The sequence below is a fragment of the Meleagris gallopavo genome, chromosome 20, assembly GCF_000146605.3.
Source record: "Meleagris gallopavo isolate NT-WF06-2002-E0010 breed Aviagen turkey brand Nicholas breeding stock chromosome 20, Turkey_5.1, whole genome shotgun sequence".
In the NCBI taxonomy this organism is placed as follows: Eukaryota; Metazoa; Chordata; class Aves; order Galliformes; family Phasianidae; genus Meleagris; species Meleagris gallopavo.
The window spans coordinates 5,967,732-5,973,731 of NC_015030.2; positions in this window are offsets into that span (position 1 = coordinate 5,967,732).

Here is a 6,000-nt window from a genome sequence, read left to right on the forward strand (position 1 = left end):
CATCCTTGGGGGGAAAAAAGTCTGTCCATAACACTGCTGCTGTTGCACAATTAGTTAAATAGAAGACATCTTTGTAGAGGAATGCATTTCAGTGAGGGAATGAAGTGATGAATACATTCATAAATCAGATGCTCACAGATTATAGATCAGACTGCATTATAGCAATTTTAGGTATTTCTTGTAGGAAAAACGTTATGCAAATCATAGTTGTACTCACTAAGCTGCCCAGCATACAAAGAGTAGCAGCTCTAAAATGAACCAGATGCATGTTCGGTGTCAAAAAAAACCCCTTATGCAGAAGCAGTGCAGATGGCAACCATAACACTAACAGTAAAACGTTTGCTATTCAGCTGTGTAAAATCTCAGTCCTTGTATTACAGGGCTTATGCAAAGGTACAGCAACTCCATCTCAACACAATCCCAGCTTTTCTCACCTTTGCATATGTACCTCTGACATCTCTTTTGAAAACACCCACTAGGACTTGCCAAGTGAAGTGTTGAGCTGCTGCCTTGCATATTTATTCTATTAATTTTAACAGCATTAAGGTGCTTTTAAACATCAAGACTCCTTTGTAAGATTCTTTACTTGCACTGTTTCAATATTGCGTATGCTCTGAACAATGCCCAGTATTTGTGAATGTGATCAAAGTACATTCCTACCAACCTTACCTGTTTTGTACCCAGCTCAGTAGTATTTTAGGGCTGGGGGCAGGTGTAGCACTCTCATAGCCATACAGTGCTGCTGGAGGCAAAACATCACTCCACTTTCAAACTGTGGCTAATTTCATTTTTCCCCCAACTTCTGAGCTTGTCAGTCCTAAGAAAAGTCCAGCATCTCTTCAGACTACATTTCATTTCTTCGTATGGTACTTGCTCTATCTTGTTTCCTCTTGTTCTACAGATTAAGCCAACAAGTGTTGACTCATGAAGAACAATAAAGAGAAGTTACTTTCTGCTCAGCTCTGTTTTCAATAAAAAATAATGAAAAAGAATCTATCCATGTCATTCCTATAAAGAAATGTGCTTAGACAACATTTCCATATGCAATTTAAACTCCAAACTCTTCACCGACTTTGCCATATATTTTGGGAGATTGAAAAGAAATATGAAGGCAGTGGCATCCCAATAACGGTAGGAACAGTTGCATTGAACACATTGGCAACGTTCCTATTTCCACATCTATGACTACATGTGAGAAAGGAGTTGCACATTTTCATGATCTGCTGTGATGTGGTATCCAGCAAAAATACAAATTTCAATCTTTATTTCCCAACGAAGTGCACTGAAATAGATCGGGACTTTTAAAGATGTCAGTTGGCTGCCTAAATCCCAGTAAATGTCCATGGGATTTAAGCTACAAACTATTGGGCTTAAAAAAAAAATAATAAGAAAAGAGGGAGGAGAGAGGCGAGGAAGGAGAGAAAGAGTGAAAGAAAATCAGACATCCATTTCACACTTTCACAAAGAGCTTCAAATTAACGGAGCTTATTTTGATTTCTTCATTTAGATAAGTACATTCGATTCGAATTTAGTTAACAGCATCTAGAAAGCAGAACTTCATGTAGGTTGGTTATTGCCAGTACTTTCCTATTAAGACGATTTTCAGCCAAATGGAAGAACAGGCCTACGTGGGGAAAAGATGAGAGTGGAGCTAAACAATACGGTGCACTGGTGATGGAAGAGATTAGTCAATGAGTTGAAACTGAGATAAATGCTAGTTTTTCTATTTAACAGTTGAAGATCTGTAAAAGACTTGGTCATCTTGCCTGGAAGACTGCTTTCAGATGAGTTTCTTATGACCTGATTTAATGTATGTGACTTGGAACAGATTTGTGAGTCAAAAAACGAGAACAGAGGCAAAGATTTTTGCAGTGGACTGGGAAGAACTACCCATCACTGTGATGGGAGAAGCTGGACACAGAAATACTCTTAGATAAAACTTTCAAAAAACATTTGCATCTAAATTTCCATGTATTAAATTTAAAAGCATTAGCATTTCTTGAACATGCAATTCTGATTTAAATGCAGACATGATGCATTACCGATTTAAGGATTAATACAGACATTCATCTCCATGAAGCAGCAAAATTAAACACATAATTCCTAATTTGTCCCCAGGAGAGGTACAGACCATATTGTCTAGGAGAAATGTCTTCACCCTGTCAACTAATGAAAAAATTTCACTGAAAGTTGGAAAATGAAAACAGGAAAGCAGTCACTCATTTCTCTTTTGGCTGCATTTGTTCAAATTATCATTCAAAACACACACATCTTTAGAGCATACCAGAAATGTTACCCTGCACATCCCACAGGGCCTTTTATGGTGACTGCAATGGAAAGGGCATTAGTTTGAAAATTTAACAGAACAAACATAAGGCAAGATACAGACTAAAAAACCTAAGCAATAAGCTGTTTTACATAAGAGGATTCCCATTTCCCCCATCTGAATATCTGTAGAAATACAACATGGACACTAGACCATGTTCACCACCACGTCCATCCCAATGGGAATCTGAAGGACACGAGGAAGACTCAAAGTACATGATCCTGCCCAAGTCCTGGCCTGACTCTTAACGAAGGAGAAATAAATTTTTCCAAACTCCAACATAATCACAGTAAGTCAATTAAGGAGCCAAACACTGCTGTCCTCTGGTCTAAAGATGACTTAAATGCACAAGTCTGTGCACACTATTCTGTTCTGTTAAAGAATCTAATGCACTTTCACACTACTGATGTCATACTGCTATACTGGAGATGAAGATGACAATCTTTAACCGAGCTTGAAGTCCTCAGTCTGAATCTCACGAGTGAATATATGTGTGGACAGAAATCCTGAAATCCAGTAGCTTCAGAATTTCTTATTTTATTTTTTTGAATTGTTATTTACAGGTTTAGGCTTTAAAGACCTGATCAGCTTCTCACTTTCAAAATAAACCCACAAAGACATTCCTGCAAGGCAGTAACAATAGTTGTATTTCTGCTAATTAACCAGTAGTTGTAAACTCTTATCTGTATATTAGCTGCTTACATAAATAAGACACCAAATTACACATCTGAGTGCTGATTTTGACTTTCTCCTTTTTCAAATCAGTACCACATTGGAAGAAACATCTTCAAGCTGATTATCTTTAGAGTCAATCCTTACATCAAACAGCTAAATTTCTCAGATCCACAGGAAGATGAAAGTGCTAGAGAAGCAAGTCTGCACTCCAACCCAGATGTCAGGCTAGAGCCAAGGGCAGCAGCTGCCAGCACCTCTGGTGTCCTTGGTGCACAGCACACAGCCCGCACTGCTTCCAGGCTCCCACTCTGCACCTTCATCCTCAAGTGCAGGCTGCACCATTCCCAGCAACCCTGCAGTGGCTGTTCTGAGTTCAGAGACCTTTTGGAAGCATGGTGCTACAGCTCCCAGTTCAGAAAGACAAGATCAATCACAGGATGATCTGTACAAAATAAATAAAGTCTGTGTGCATAACATTTCTTTCTTGAAACTGAGAGTATTTTTGGCTCAGTATCTTCCTCTGGCACTTTTACATTGATCTCTATCCTTTTCATCCTTCTCTGTCCTTGACTTCAGTTGATGCCACTTCCCTTTTCTGAATGACAAACAGGCCACTGCATCCCGGGGCCAGAATGCCTTCAGACTTATTTATGCCACTGTTTTGAATCTGCTGTTCTTTTCATAAACACACGTTTAAAGATAAAAATCTAAATACGTACTAAATGTGAAAATTTAATGTGAAAATAAAATAACCTACTGAATGTAGCCATTTATACAGCTCCATGCTGATATTTACTTACCAACACCATCACTTCCCACCACCCCCATAAAAAACAACACAAAACATGCTCTAAATGGCATTATGAGATCAGAAGATCAAAACCAATGCATTACCCCTAAACTGCAAATCCTGGCAGGGAATGATGGCTGCAGGGAGCTGCTGACCAGAAGCAGCAGCAGTCCTTCTATACAGCAATGAAGCCCGGGCTCTTAAGAGGACATAATTTGATGACTTTTGAAATCTACTGCTTTTACTTTTCTGGAAAGAAGCATTGTTTTGAAGGATGCAATCTGATTGCTGAGATGTAAGAAATCGTGCCTATGCACCCACTTCAGCTAACATAAGCACAAAGATCAGGGAACTATTAGAGAGATTATTTCTCTGGTACCAAGAGACAGTATTTTTGACAAATAGCACCTGATTAATTTTTTGAGAGATTTCAGATTTCTCCATATGCACGCCTAATTACTGCATTAATAAGGGCTACTGCTATAAAGGACTAGCAAAGCTGTCTCTGCTAAGCCTTCTTGAAACTCATGAACGGGAGGAAACGTTGCCTCCCATGTAAATGACTGCATTAGAAGCCATTACTGATTAATGCTACGCACTCGCTCTCAACATCTGATGCAAAAGATGCCGAAGAAATATTGTCGCAAGGGTTTGCTTGCACAGTTTTAGAGACAGCAGAAAGCTAAGTATCCGACACAATACTTGGGTAGGGCAGGTAAGAATTAATTGGTACCTTCCCCCCCAAGAATTGCAGATGCTGAAACTGTTTTTCCTTTTATTGAACCAGCTCGGCCTAGACTGGCTTGTCCCGCAGTGACATGTATATTGAATACAAATCAGACAGCATAGCTTTAAATCTGTGTTGCAGCTCTCATTTCCAATTCGAGAACTGTACTATAATCATAAGCTTCTGGTGGATGAAAGGAAATCAGCTCTCTGAATATTAGCTAATGCCACATTTGCAAGTCCTGAAGAGATCTGTGCTGTTTAAAAAAAAAATAGATCATTTCTCATGAACCTATATATATGAATCGCTTTGTACTGCTCGACTGATAGAAGCGATGCCTGTGCTGGGATTAAACCCTTTTCATCATAAAACCTCATCTGGTTCGGAGTCCAAGTCCATCAAACCTTTTCCCTTTAAAGTCCCGCCTTTGATTCTACATCAATTTATTCAAACCGCAGCTGGGTGGCTGAAAACGAAAGGACAGCATCATTTAAACCAACCATGTTCCTAACTTGAAAGAAGGGCTATAATTAAAAATGGGCATAAAAGAATGGAAATGGGATAATATTTTTAATGGTAGTTCAAAGGCCGACAGATGTCAGAGCCTTTGAAGATGTCAGTACACTGAGCAAGAAGTTGCCATTAAATAGTTTGCCTGAGAGGTGAAGCAGCTTTTTAATGACTGAAAAAGCCCTTGCAGACACATCCTTGTGTTTTTAATTTGTCAGAGTTACTGCAGTATTTTCTGATTAATGACATATGATTATAACTGCATAGCATACATATTTTTATACTTGGTTAAAGGAATACTTTATTCCACATTCCTTCGGTGCCAGATAAGAACAGGAAAGCTTTACTACAGAGTCTAAAACTATTCAGATTGCTCAAATATTTATGGTAATTTGAGGGGATTGGCCAGATACAGAGCTACTATGTGTTGCTACCTTTTGTTCTTTAATGGTGCTATTACCACTGCCATCACAATGTGCATGCATTAAGCAAGCATGTGACCGAGGAACGCATTATGCCCTTCTTGTGCACCAAACAATCACAGCTTTCATAATTCACTGGCAAACAATGTCATCAAACCAAATCAAAATAACATTCAGAAAAATCCCTCATTTGATCCTAAACAATACAAACAATGGCTGCCAGTGCATTGTAAGTGCAAACAACTCTTCTGAAAACAAACAAAAAAACACGTATTGCTAGGAAACACGTTCAGAAGAAAAACACCAATATTTATAAATGCAGATAAGGTCTCCAGTCTTGGGCTGAGAAGATGCTCTTTCAGCTCTCTGACAAAATGTGCGTTTTGTTGGTTTTTTTTTTTCCTATTTTCACCATGAATGTAAACTGCAGCAGCCCCAAACCTGCAACCATTTACCTTGCTCCCAGGAGCAGTCTCTCAGCTCACTGCTGCAGTCTCTGACAAAGCCTGCCTGTGAGCTGGGCTGGTACAGGCAAAGGGAAGCATCCAAC